Source organism: Piliocolobus tephrosceles, chromosome 17 (genome assembly GCF_002776525.5).
Source record: "Piliocolobus tephrosceles isolate RC106 chromosome 17, ASM277652v3, whole genome shotgun sequence".
NCBI classification, from domain to species: Eukaryota; Metazoa; Chordata; class Mammalia; order Primates; family Cercopithecidae; genus Piliocolobus; species Piliocolobus tephrosceles.
The window spans coordinates 71,799,795-71,814,548 of NC_045450.1; positions in this window are offsets into that span (position 1 = coordinate 71,799,795).

A 14,754-nucleotide genomic window follows, 5' to 3' on the forward strand; every position below is an offset into this window, starting at 1 on the left:
CCTTTGGCTAGCTCAGCCCTGCTGGGAACCTCAGGAGATGGTATAGAACACTTCTCAGTATATCCCACCCAAAAGGTGAGGAATTGCGGGTCTTTATCCTCCAACTCCCATCCATGGCTACTGAGGACCCCCTAGCACCCCTGGTCTGCCCGTGTGTGGGCTGAGAGGAGCTATCAGGTGGGGACAGGAACTGCCAATTGGGACATTTTTGGTATTTATACAAGGTCACCAGCATGCACTGTGTCTTAGTCCATTCCTGCTGCTGTAACAAAATATCTGAGACTGAGTAATTTATAAAAAGCAGAACTTACCCTGCTCTGGAGGCTGGGATGTCCAAGATCAACGCCCTGGCAGGCTTTGTGTCGGGTGAGGGCCTGGACCCTGCTTCCATGGTGGCGCCTTGTTGCTGTGCCCTTCAGAGGGGAGGAGCACTGTGTCCTTAACTGACAGAGGAGACAGAAGGGCAAAGGATCTGGCTATTTCTCCAGAGCCTTTTATGAGGCACCGATCCCATTAATATGGGAGAGGACCTCATGGCCTAATCACCTTCTAAAGTCCCCACCTCCGAATACCATCACATGGGGTCTTAGGTTCCAACACAGGAATCCGGGGAGATAGAAACATTCAAACCATCACATGCTAAGCAGGAGAGGGCACAGGCAGGGCAGTGGTAACCTCAGGCAGTCAACTGCAGGAAGTAGGGAATGGATACCTAGGTGGTTCTTATGTAGAACAGTACCATTGAGAATGCCGCACCCAGCTGCCACCTTCCAGTGCCAGGCAGGGTTTGATGCTGAGACAAACTAAGAGTCTCAGAAACTGAGGGCCGCACCCTCCCGCTCCACAGATGTGTGAACACACAGAATATAGCATCTCAATTAGGCCATGCCTGGTCTCAAAATTCAGAATGAAATGCAAACTCACCCCCATTTCTAAGCACAAGGCCAGGTGCTTTGTGATCTGGGCCCCTGACCCCTGACCTCCGACTCTGACCCCTGACCTCCGACTCTGACCCCTGTCCACCTCCCCCAGGTCCCCCACGCCCTGCACGCCAGCTGCATGAGCTTTTCTCACCCAAGCCCATTCCCACCTTTGGGTCCATCTAGCACCTCTGTCCTCTGCCTGTAGCGCCTCCTTCTCCCTGTCACGTTTGGATCCTTGTCATCTTCAGAGGGTAGCTCAGATGTTGCCTGCTCAAAGGAGCCTTCACAGACCACACTAGCTCCCCTTGCATTAATTTCCAGCGAGGCACCCTGTTTCCACAAAGGCACATGTCACAATCGATCATTCAGTTTTATTTATTTCCTTTCTAATCCCGTCTCTATACTCTTTTCAAATCCCATGAGGGCAGGGACTGTGTTTTGCCCACCGCTGCATCCCAGAGCCTAGCATGGCTCCCTGGGGCTCAATGTTTGGCAAATGCATGAAAGCGTTTCACTTCCTCAAGTTTTCCATGTTTAAAGGGAACCTCTGGAAGGCACCACTAAAACAGAAAACATTTCAGGCGTAACAGCTGTAACATGTGGCAGCTAACCCCCAAAGACATCCACGAGCTTGGGGGTTTAACGACGCCCCAAGAATGGCCCCACCCGAACCCCTGGAACCTGTGACTATGTTATCTTCTGTGGCAGAGGGGCATTCAGGTAGCAGGTGGAATGCAGGCTGCCAATCAGCTGACCTTAAAATAGGGAGATTCCCCTGGGTTATCCAGGTGGGTCAAATGTAATCACAGGGTCCTTAAACATGGAAGAAGGAGGCAGAATAGAGAATCAGGGAATGATGATGTGATGACAGTGGCTGAGGTCAGAAAGACACAATGTTGCTTCAAGATGAAGGAGGGGCCATGAGCCAAGGAATGCAGGCGGCCTCTAGAAGCTGGAAAAGGCAAGAAAGGGATCCTCCTCTGGAGCTCTCGGAGGAACTGGCCCTGCCCACACCTTGATTCTAGCCCAGGGAGATGCATGTTGGACTTCTAGCTTCCAAAACTTGTGTTGTTTTCAGCCTCTAAATTTGCAGGACTTTGTTACTGCAGTCATGGGAAGCATGCACTGTTAACAGGCTTTCTCTAAGCAGATACTAGCTCACTTGATTCTCGCAGCAGCCCTGTGCAGAGGTACCAGTACTATTCTTATTTTATGGGTGAGGAAACAGAGGCACGGAGAGGTTAAGTTGCTGCCCAGGTTCCACCGCTAATAAGGGCAGAACTGGGACTATAGGCCAGGCAGTGGGCTCTGGAGTCCATGCTGGTGCCAACCGTACCATGACGGCCGCCAGGGGCTCTGCAGGGATTGAACGAGGTCATGGGGAGCACTTTGCACAGCATGTGCCACGTGGCAAACCGGGTGGCCTGTAGGATCGACTTCATCCTGCTTAAAGGGCCACCGACGTTCCTCTTCCGGAGTGATTCCGCACGGCCTTCCATTGCTGTCTTTGGCTCGGGGTACATTGGTAAGCAGATGACTTATTGGGCAGTTACGCTGTTGCAGAAACGATGTGGGCTCGGGGCCGGTGACAGAAGGCCTGGGTCAGAACATTCACGTTCCCCATGACTGCAGGACCTTGCCAAGCCCTGTGAGTGGGCGCCCCGCAGATCACCTGGAAGGCACGCCTGTCTCTTGTCACTCGGAAGTGCCTGCAGCTGCACCATCTTGTTCCTCCTGTGGCCCTGATCCACTGCCCTGTGAACTTCCAAAGTCAACGTGATTCCTGCTCGCCCCTGTCCAGCAGAGAAGGGGGAGTCGCCTCCTGAAAGTGGGGGAGTTTTGGTCTTCCTCGCCCTGCCCCGCGTTCCAGTCACACACAACATGTGGATGTTGAGATGGATTTTCTCCTCAAATGCTCCCTCCAGGAGGGCAGGCTGAGCGCTGTGAAAAGCAGCTGTGTACTCATCTAAGGAGAGGGCCGGCAGCCATGGAAAACAGCCCTGCCCGGCTCCCTGCGCAACACAGACAGCCCCTCAGCCTCACTTCCTGCTGCCTCTCTCCCCGGGACCCTGGCGCCGGCTGTGTTCGGCTCTGAAAAACAAGAAAGGATTTGGGTGAGAAGCAGGAGGCAGCTGAGCTCTGCAAAGGGGCCCTGGTTTTTTTTTTTTTTTTTTAATTAAAAATTAAAAATAAATTATCAGTGACTTCAGGGAAAAAAAGCATTTCTCTCCAATCCAGGCGCTGTTAACCTTCTGGGGACCTCAGAGCCCTCTGGAAGTCTTACAAAGCCAATAAGCCCTTCTCAGAATGTTTCCAAACGTATAAAATTTGTGGAATTACAAAAGAAACAATTACATTGAAATACAGTTATCAAAATATTTTAAATTGTGCTCTAGTCAGATGTGTGCTTTTTTAGAAACATGGATCTCACAGAGAGTCTAATAACGTCCTTACCTCAAAGTAGCACTGAGCTCAAATTATAGTCTGGAAAAGCAGCCATGGCTATATGTGATGAGAAAACATCTATGATTTTGTTGGTGACAAAAGTGACAGGTTCTGTTAACGTGATTGGCTTGTTGCCTATGGCCATCATGGAAGGAAAAGCTAAATTTCAGTTGGGCCTTAGAGAAGATTAAGATGTGATCGTTTTCCCCCCAGTTTCACCAGTCCCCCGAATTATCCCATGGATATGTTGGTTAGGACTCCGGGGATAATCAGAACACTCCCGCCTGCCGTTTGAGTCTTGCTCAGTGAGTTAACAAGAGAAATCCTTCAGCTATAAACCTGCAATCATATTCAGGCGAGCACACGAAGTCTGAGATTCTAAATTTTTTGTTTTAAAAAAAGGCACCCTCAGAGAAGGGGAAAAGTTTGAAATAAATTTGGTTGTTATTTCTAAGTACAGTAGTTAGAGGGTTTTTCCTTTTTTGTTTGTCTTCTATATGTCATTTTTCTTATTAAGCTGGTAGGATAAAAAAGAAACCTTCCATAGACAGTGATGACTATAAGCAGAAAGCTTTCATTTTAACATTCTACTAGAGTACTGTTTGGATGATCTACAATGGATATATATTACATTTTAAATTAAAAGCTAATACAGTCTGGATACCATGGCTCATGCCTGTAATCCCAACACTTTGGGAGGTTGAGCCGGGCAGAAAGCTTTGCCCAGGAATTCAAGACCAGCCTGGCCAACATGGTGAAACCCCGTCTCTACTAAAAATACAAAAACTAGCCATGGTGGCATGTGCCTGTAGTCCCAGCTACTTGGGAGGCTGAGATGGGAGAAACGCTTGAGCCCAGGAGGCAGAGGCTACAGTGAGCCGAGATTGCGCCACTGCACTCTAGCCTGGGTGACAGAGCCAGACTCTGTCTCAAAAAAAAAAAAAAAAAAAAAAGCTAATACATAACCATTGAGTTGTATACTTTGAGTGAATTGTATGGTCCACAAATTGTATCTCCATAAAGCAATTGAAAATGTTTAATTAACAAGATTTGGCCACTCAACTTGGACATGTGATTACCTTGAACAGCTTGTTAATTAATTAAAAGCTAATCATTCAAACAAACTATAAAAAGAAAAATTATGAGTCATTTGGGAAATGCAAACATTGTTTGCATATGGGATGATATTGAGTAACGATTGTTATATATTCTAGATGTAATAATAATATTATGGTTCTGTTAACAGGAAAGGTCCTAAGTGTACAAAGTTTCTGTGCTATTACTTACAAATGCATGTAAGTCTAAAATTAGCTAAACATAAAATGTTTCATTAAAAAAAGAGAGCGCTCCTTATCTTTGAGAGATACATATTGAAATAGCTAGACGTGAAAATACAGATCATGAATTTGTTTCAGAATAGTGCTGCTTGGGGTTGTCGGGGTAGAAGTATAGAAATAAGATCAGTGAGGGGATCTTTGTTAACATTCGGTGGTGGCTACACAGAACTTTGTTCTACTTTTGTATACACTTGAAATTTTCCATAATCAAACTTCTTTTCATAAAGATTAGAGACAGTGTCTTGCTATATTGCCCAGGCTGGCCTCCAACTCCAGGCCTCAAGCGATCCTTCCACCTCAGCCTCCCAAAGTGCTGGGATTACATGTGTGAGCCACCGCATGCTGCCCAAACACTTTTAAATGCTCACTGTTTTGAAAAATTAATTGGAGAAGCAGTAATAAGGAAAATTCCAGAAGGTAATCAGGTTTCTAGAAAAATTAAGTTTTGTGTTTCGAAAACTCAAGAAAGAAAGAATCACTGTATTTGCCACTGTTCTCCTTTTGTTTTATAAGTTGAGGGAGTTTTAACAAATAAACTGATCGTCATGACTCCCCACCTAACACAAACCAACACCAAAGCGGAAGAAAGGCTGCCCAGTGTTCAACTGTAAGGCAGCTCGGCTTTCAGAATGCCCCCCGGGGGTGCAAAGGAGTCCTGGAATCGAGACGCAGCCTGGGGCCCCAGGCCTGCCTCAGCCATGGGCAATCCCTTCCCCACTCCAAGCCTCAGTTTCCCCACTGTCGGATTGAGGAGTTTTGCACTGCACAAGCTTCTGGGCTTCTTTCCAGCTGGTGTGCTCTGTGATCGTCAGAGATGTGTTTACTTGGGCCCTAGCTGAGCAGGGCCCAGGGCCTGCAAGCCGCCCTCCATCATGCAGGCTCTGACACATCCCAGGGAAGTTACAAGCCCCCGCTGCTTCCCAAACCACGGCGCTCCACGCCCCACTGCAGGCCCAGCATGTGAGGCGAGGCCGGGCGGAGGTTTCCATATGAATGCCTCTCAGGTTGCCCAGGGCTGGCCTGAGGGTGTTTACAGGGACCCATCGGGAGGGGAGAGGATGTGAGCAGCATGGAGCCCCTCTCAGGCCTGGTCGGTGGGCGTCCCCCATCCTTTGGTCCTCAATCTACCCCGCCTGCCCGTACCCCCAGAGCCATGGCTCATCTGCTCCCGGGTCTGTGCCAGCTGTTCCCGGGAAGTGACCTGGGAGGCTGCAGACTCATGGGACCTGGCAGTGGCCAAGAACAACAAGGGGCTTCATGGGGTCCGCTGGCAGACGATGAGGCACAGGCAAGGCGTGGACCCTGTGGGGTGCCCTTGACCCTCTTACATGGGCCAAATTCACACCCAAGCCCTGCAGGCTCTGAGACAGTGTGGCTCGCCTTCTCACTACATCCAGGAATCTGGGCTCATTCTGCCTTTTTCGGCTCTAGACATCCTGGCCCCAAATCACCACCACATCCTGACCTGGAAACCTCCCCCAGAAGCATCCTCCTTAGGAATGGACATTCTCCAGCGTGGTTGCACAGAAACACGACCTACGGGATATCTGCCGGCACGACACTACCAAGGGCCTACAGTCCAGTGAGTCTGGGAAACGCCGAGTAAAACAAAATGGCCCGTGTCTTCCCGCAGGCCTTCTCAGAGCATTTACTGTGCCAGCCTGCGCTGTGAATTTCAACCACTGAGAGGGGCACATGGGATGTAGCATTGCCTCTGCTGACCTGACCGCTGGACTTGATATTAAACGGCATCTCATGGACTGATGGTCTATGTACTTCAGGAAATACAACTTCAGGCAGTAATCCTTCCCCCTGGTGTCACCACAGTCCGCGGCTGTGGGGAGGTTTTCAGGGCCGTTCTGTTCCTTCATTTGGAGTTCGCTGTGGTTTTCTTAGTCAGCCCCATTCACTCTGGTGCTGCATTTTGGCAACGGACCTTTTCAGCCTAAATGCAGGACTTAGATTGTCTGTACTCATCTGCTCGGATTCCTGTTCCAGTGACTCTAACAGTCATGGCTGGGGCCACATCCGTTCCTAAGAGTGAGTGTTTTCTGGCCTCCAAACGTTCAACCACTTGAGAAAATTTTACAGAGTCCCTCGTGTATGCAAGACCCTGAGCAGGGACTTGTCAGGCCAATAGGGAACGCACAGGGGACGTCCCACCCACCGAAGCAGAGCTGGTCCCTCTCACTCTGCTTACGCCTTGTGACTATCCCAGTCTATGGGACCTCAGCAGTGACTCTGGAAATAACCAGGAGATGTTTCACTAAAGCGAGGAGTTCGATCCCACAAGTCTAAGATCAGGACCAACAAATGGAAAGGCAGGGGTGAGGAGTTGCTCACATTCTCAGTTTTAATCACAGGCAGGGGTGAGGTGCTGCTCACATTCTCAGTTTCAATCATGGGCAGGGGTGAGGAGCTACTGGCATTAGCTCCAATCACAGACAGGGATGAGGTGCTGCTCACATACTCAGTTTCAGTCACGGGCAGAGGTGAGGAGCTGCTCACATTCTCAGTTTCAGTCACGGGCAGAGGTGAGGAGCTGCTCGCGTTCTCAGCTCCAGTCACGTGCCCTCCCAGTGTTGAGATACAGCAGTGACAATCTGACCCCAAAGCCATTCCGTCTGTCTGCGGTGGGACAGTGACTCCCAGGAGGGTGGCCTCCTTGGGTCCCCTGAGAACTTCACTCTACCCTCGCACTTCCTCACTGTGCCGATGACTCATTGCCAGGTAACACATGACACGACAGCCAATGGCTGCGGCAGCGGCGGTTTTAGCAGAGCCCCTGAATCCGTGAGTCATCAGCTTGGGCAGGCCCCGGAGGGTGAAGCTTCCTTCTTCAGGACCTCCAGGGATGTGCAGTAAAAGGCTAAGCTGAGCCACGGAAGGCCTGACCTTTGCCCTTGGCTCCTGGGGTGTCACCTCTAGGCCCTTGGAGAGTCCTCCCTGGTGCATCTTTGTTTACCTGGGGCCTTGGCCACCCTGGACAGTCTATGCTAATGATGAGACCCATGGCGGGAGCTTTGGACCATGTGGTATGAGCTCAACCTGCACAGGGGCTGGAGGTTAAGGTCAGTCACATGGTGTCAGCCGTGCCCACATGGCCAAGCCCCAGCAAACACTCTGGACACCAAGTCTGGGGGAGCATCCCTGGTTGGCAATGATCTGTGTGTGCCATCACACGCTGTTGTCACACAGAGTTAATACTGGCCACAACTCCATGGAGAGGGACAGTTGGAAGCCCTGTGCAGGGAACCCTCCTGGACCCTGCCCCATGTATCCCTCTCCTTGACTGATTTATTTTTATTTTATTTTTTGAGACAGGGTCTCACTCTATCTCCCAGGCTGGAATACAGTGGTGCAATCATAGCTTACTGCAGCCTTGACCTCCCAGGCTCAAGCGATCCCCCCCACCTCAGCCTCCCAAGTAGCATGCCACCACGCCCGGCTAATTGTTTTACTTGCTTTTGTAAAGACAGGCTCTCACTATGTTGCCCAGGCTGGTCTCAAGCAATCCTCCTGCCTCAGCCTCCCAAAGTGCTGAGACTGCAGGCACAGCCACCACACCAAGCACTCTCGGCCAATTTAAATCTCATCCTGTAATAAATTGTAACTATGAGTATGGCCATGTTTGGCTTTGATTTCTGTGAGTCCTTCTAGCAAATTATCAAACCTAAGGGTGGACTTGGGGACCCAAAACCTTTGTAGTTGGTATCAGAAGTGAGTGTGGTCTGGGAGACTTCAGCTGGTGGGTACACAGGCCTGGAGGGTCCATGGTGGCTTTGTTCACGTGTCTGGGGTCTGGACAGGTTAGCTGGAAGGCTGGGCTCATCTGGGATTTCAGCCAGAACACTGATGTGTGGCCCCTTTGGAAGACACTATCAGACTAACTGGACTTCTGACACAGAGGCTGACTTCACCCTGAATAGGTGTTCAAAGGTGAGCCTTCCCAGAGGCACAAGTGGAAGGGGCCTGTCTCTTGAGGCCTGGCTTAGAATCTAGACAGCGTCACTCTGCCACATTCACATTCTGTTGGCCCAGCAGTCGCGGAGCCCATCCAGACCCGAGGGGAGAAGTGGGAAGAACTTGTAACCCTCCTTTCCCTGCCACACTCACTCCTCTTGCCCTGGGGTTTGCCGAGTCCTCTCATTTCCCACCCGGGCTTTCACTGACATGGACTTGGGACAGGCCCCCCCCATCCATGGTGTTATGCCAGGTCCTACCCGGGCTTTCACTGACATGGACTTGGAACAGCCCCCCCATCCATGGTGTTATGCCAGGCCCCCCAAGCCTCAGATGACGGAAACAGACATGTTCACCTGGACCCGGTGAATCTGACCTTATTTGGAAAAACAGTCTTTGCAGATGTAATTCTGTTAAGGATTTTGAGATGAGGTCATGCTTTATTATCCAGGGAGACCTGAAACTCAACTGCCAGTGTCCTTTTAGGAGACAGGAGAGCAGAGACAGATGGCTGCAGAGGAGGGGTGGCAGGAAGACAGAGCTAAGAGTGAAGTGATGCATCTCCAAGCCGAGGAAGTCCTAGGATGGCCACAGCAACACCAGAGGCTACAGAGACAACAGATTCTCCTCTGAGCTCACAAGGAGGCACCAACCCTGATGACACGTGGACTGTAGGTTTCTGGCCTCCAGAACTTGGAGAGAAGAGTGTCTGTTTAAAGTCACCCTGTTTGCGGTCATTTGTTATCATTTCTTAACGGCAGCCCTAGCGTAAGCCCTCTGCAGCACACTTGGCTCTACTCTCTGAAGCCATCTACCAGGAGCCTGGGATCCCTTCCTGGGTCTTTGAATCACCTTCCATGCCTAATAAGGGCTCTGCCCAGGCTCTCTTGCCCTTATCCGATGGTTTTACACTGTGGGGATACACTATGAAGAGCCAACATGTTGAAAACTCAACTCTCCATCGGGATTTGAGTCCTAAGTCCTTATCTCTTGCTAAGAAATGAACCCTAAGTCCATGAGAGGGTGGGGGGAGACAGAGATCTTGGAGACCAGTGTTGCTGCATGAGCAGACCAAGGCCTATGGCAAACACTCTCTAGAAGCAGCAAGGGTAAAACTGGACAGAATTGTTACAAAAAAACATGTCAGGGTTCTGGAAATTAACCTAAGACGTGAGAAGAGTCTATGCTTGAAAAACAGCTTCAGGCTGGGCACAGTGGCTCACATCTGTAATCCCAGCACTTTGGGAGGCTGAGGTGGGTGGATCACCTGAGGTCAGGAGTTTGAGACCAGCCTGGCCAACATGGCGAAACCCTGTCTATACTAAAAATACAAAAATTAGCCAGACGTGGTAGTGGGCACCTGTAATCCCAGCCACTTGGGAGGCTGGGAAAGGAGAATCGCTTGAACCCAGGAGGCAGAGGTTGCAGTGATGAGCTGAGATCACACCATTAAACATCATCATCCTGGGCAACAAGAGAGAAACTCCATCTCAAAAAAAAAAAAAAAAGCAAAAGAAAAACAGCTTCAGCTTTGGGTAAGACCAAGACCACTGGGAGTTGCTGCCTTCTTACCTGGAGCCTCTCCCATCTCCCCACCCTTCCTGATTAGCAGAAAATACAGCTTTGCCAGCATGGAGTCGGCTTTGAAAACCAGTGCCTGGGCCGCCAGCTGGAGCAGAATGTGAGGTCAGGGGATAAAAATCCAAGGCTTGGTCAGCTAACAGGGGTGATGTGAAAACAGGTGGAGAACACTCACAGCTTTGGTGGCCAGAGGCTGAGGTCTCAGCTGGGCTGAGCAGCAAAGCAGTCAGAGGTCCATGAGAGAGACATAGAAGACCGATATGAGATTGCCCCTGGTCCCTGGTTGTCTAGAAAACTGCTTCTGCCCAGGGGAAACCAAGGAGCTCACTAGGAAGTGAAAGCAAAGGAAGATCTGAAAATTGGGGGACTTTAAACACACTCCCCAACTGTATGAGTCCATTCTCACTCTGCTATAAAGAATTGCCCAAGTCTGGCAAATTTAGAAAGGAAAGAGGTCTAATTGATTCACAGTTCAGCATGGCTGGGGAGGCCTCAGGAAACTGACAATCACGGTGGAAGGCGAAGGGGAAGCAAGATATCTTCTTCATAAAACGGCAGGAAGGAGAAGGAACCCCACGATTCAGCTACTCCCACCTGATCTCTCCCTTGACATGTGGGGATTACGAGGATTACAATTCAAGATGAGATTTTGGGCAGGGACACAGCCAAACCATATCACCAACCTACGGACAGATCTACTGCAGATAATGTAAGCCTTCAGGCTCAAGGTGTTTGAGCACAACATCCAACCAAGTCATTGGCTGAACACTAAGCTATGCAGAGACAAAGGGAAACACCAGGAAGCCAGGCTAAAAAATAAAAAATAAGAATCAAGCAAGACGGAGCAGAGACATAAGTGGCTGCATATTACAGGGCAAGATGAACTTTGCAGTTTGAGTCTAGGAATGTTACTTAAGAAAAAAAAAAGAAGAAATATCAAAACAACTCTCAGAAATATGATTCATGAGCCAGGCACAGTGAGTCACACCTATAATTCCAGCACTTTAGGAGGCCCAGGTGGATAGATCACTTGAGGTCAGGAGCTCAAAACCAGCCTGGCCAACATGGTGAAACCCTATTTCTACTAAAAATGCAAAAAAAAAAAAAAAAAAATAGCCAGGCATGATGGTACACACCTGCAGTCCCAGCTACTCAAAGGCTGAGACAAGAGAATTACTTGAACCTGGGAGGCAGAGGCTGCAGTGAGCTGAGATCATGCCACTGCACTCCAGCCTGGGCAATAGAGCAAAACTCCATCTAAAGGGGAAAAAAAAAAGAAATATGATTCAGGACCCAGATTTGCTGTAATATATTACTTTAAACACCCAGCACTATGGAAAGGCCCCTGTGGCAAGAAACTGAGGAGGCCTTTTGCCCACAGCCATATGAGGGAGCCACCTTGGAAGCAGATCTGCCAGTCCCAGTCAAGCCTTCAGATGAGACTGCAGCCCAACTGCCATCTTGTATTACAGCCTCATGAGAGACCACAGCCACCCAGCTGAGCTGCTCCTGAGTTCCCGACCCTCAGAAACTGTGTAAGATAGTAAATGTTTATTGTTGTCTTAAGCAGCTAAATTTAAGAAAAAAAAATTGTTTTACAGCAGCAAATACTTTATGTGTGGCTTCTTCAATGGTGGGGGAGCAGGAAGGGCTCTGTTTTCCCTTTGGTGCAGGAGCTATGGAATCTCTGTAGAAAATTTAAATTAGTTCCACAAACATGAGTTAGGCTCCTGGGCCCACAGAAGCAGTTTGTAAGTGAATATAATATTCTAAACATTAAAAAAAAAAAAAAAAAGTCACCCATTCTCAACGCATTTGCTCCTACGAGATTTTTTTCCTTTCTGTATACAACAATAATATCAGGATCTCTGAAATTCTCTTCCTGTGGATAGGAACAGTGGGCTCCGGGTATAAAGTGAGCTCAGCATTTATTCTTGTTGTTCATCAGTGAAACGAGCACAGCTCAGCCCTGAGAGGATTCCATGCTTGGGTGGCAACAAGAAAATCAAATAAAACTGCACATATTCCAGGAGGGGCTGCCATTGAAAACGTGGTGCTAATTGGCTCCCTTGAGGGATCTTCCCGGGGTGAACAGGGAAGAAGGGCGAGAGAATGTGGGCTCCACAAGGTAAACATTGAGAACATTCATCACAGTGAGGAGCCGAGAGTGATCCAAGCAGGGCGGTGGATGAATTAAGCTCAAGGCTGGGCAAGGAGGGGAAGCTGCCGGCAAGACTGGTGTGAGCACCACGGGAGGCCACCAGCACGGCGCCGTGCTCCCGAGGAGAACATCGAGGCCAGAGCTCTACGGCCCACACTCCATCCCCCATCTGACCATGAAACCCAAGGGACATTTGTTCCAGATATCAGAGGGCAGTCTTACCACAGGGACGGGGGATGAGCACCACCCTGCGTCTGATTTGTGGCAGTCATGAGGGTCACCATTGTCACCATCACCGTCATCAGCCACGCCCCCACTGCAATCCTACAAGGCAGGTACTATTATTCTCCCCTTTTTACTAATGAGGAAACTGAGGGTCAGAGATGGTGATTCACTTGCCTAAGGTCACACAGCTTATGTGTCTATTCAAAACAGTCTCCAAGCCCAGATCTGTTTGACTCCAAACCCTATGTCTTAGCTACTATCATATACCTTGCATAACATTAGTGAGTAATAGGCCAGTAATAATTCCTTTTGTAATATTTCAATAGTACCACAGCCCAAAATTCTGAGGCATGGTTCTTAGTTGTTGGGTGTCATGTTACAGTCCATTTAAAAGTCCTTAGGAAAATAGAAAGTACTGGAGACTTCAGGGCTGCAAGGAAGAGACTACAGAGGATAGTTCTGTTTTCTTTCTTTCATTCTCTCTTTTTGTTTTTTTTTTTAACATTATCTAATTCCACTTAAGGAGAACAGTTTGATTTGAAAGGGAAAGGAGCAGATAGAGACCATAGCTTGCTGAGGATAATTTTTTTATGGTTCCCCTCCAAAGTAGTAGTCCATGCTGTGGTTCTTACTTGATGTCTTTCATTTTAAGTAGATTTTTTTGAATAGGTAAGACTTTTACGTAACTCGAAATGCAAAAGGAAACAGAGCATCCAGTAGAAATCCCCTGCCCACCATTTCCCTGTCACCCAGCTGGCCCCTCTGTGTCTCCTTCCAGAGATGTTTTTGGTAAATTCCTTTTCACCAGATTGCAGCAGGTCATCTACTCTTCTACACGCCAATTTGTTCACATCACAACATACCTTAAGTGAGTAAAGTGCATAATGCTGTTGCTAGCACCCAGTGGGTGACACAGGGTGGATGGGTGGCTCCTCCAAATCTCAGGTTGAAATGTGAATCCCAGTGTTGGAAGTAGAGCCTGGTGGGAGGCGTTGGATCACGAGGGCAAGATCCAACATGAATGGCCCCTTGGTGACCAGTGGGTTCTCACTCAGTGAGTTGACACAAGATCTGGTTGTTTAAAAGAGTCTGGGGCAGGGCACAGTGGTTCACGCCTGTAATCCCAGCACTTTCGGGAACCGAGTTGGGCAGATCACTTGAGATCAGGAGTTCAAGACCAGCCTGGCCAACATGACAAAACCCCATCTCTACTAAAAGTACAAAAAAATTAGCCGGGCATGGTAGCGCATGCCTGTAATACCAGCTACTTGGAAGGCTGAGCAGGAGAATGGTTTGAACCTAGGAGGCAGAGGTTGCAGTGAGCAAAGATCACGCCACTGCACTCCAGCCTGGGCGACAGAGCAAGACTCTGTCTCAAAAAAAATAATAAAATAAAATAAAAGAGTCTGGGGCCTCCTTCCTTCTCCTTCTTGCTCCCACTTCGACACGTGATATGCCGGATCCCTGTTCACCTTCCACCATGACTGAAACCTTCCTGAGGCCTCACCAGAAGCTGAACAGATGCTGGCACTATGCTTCCTATACAGCTTGCAGAACTGTGAGCTGATGAAACCTCTTTTCTTTATAAATTACCCAGCTTTTCTTTATAGATTTCCAGGGGGAAAGTGCTATGCCGTGTGTGCGTGGGGTGGAGCTGCTTTGTTTCTCCAGCTCCCACTCCTTGGCGCATTATTCTCTCCTCTGGGCCCTCAGCGACCCCATTCTTCTGCACACATTCCCTGTGGCTGCCGTCACAAACCACTGACTCTGCACCTTAACATAGCACACTTGTCTTCCCACCCTTCTGGAGACCAGAAGTCCAAAACGAGCCTCACTGGGCTAGAATCAAGGCATGGGCAGGGCTGGCTCCTTCTAGAGGCTCCAGGGAGAATCCCTTTCCACATCTTTCTGGGCTTCTAGCACCCACCACACTCCTTGGCTTGTGGCCACTTCACTCCAGTCCCTGCTCAGCGGTGCGTGGCCTCTTCTCTTCCATTTGGAATCTCCCTCTCCCTCCCTCTAATAAGAATGCCTGTGGCTTCATTTAGGGTCCACCTAGAAAAATCTCTTCCCCTCAAGATCCCTAAGCACCTCGCCAAGGCCCTCTTGTCCTGGAAAT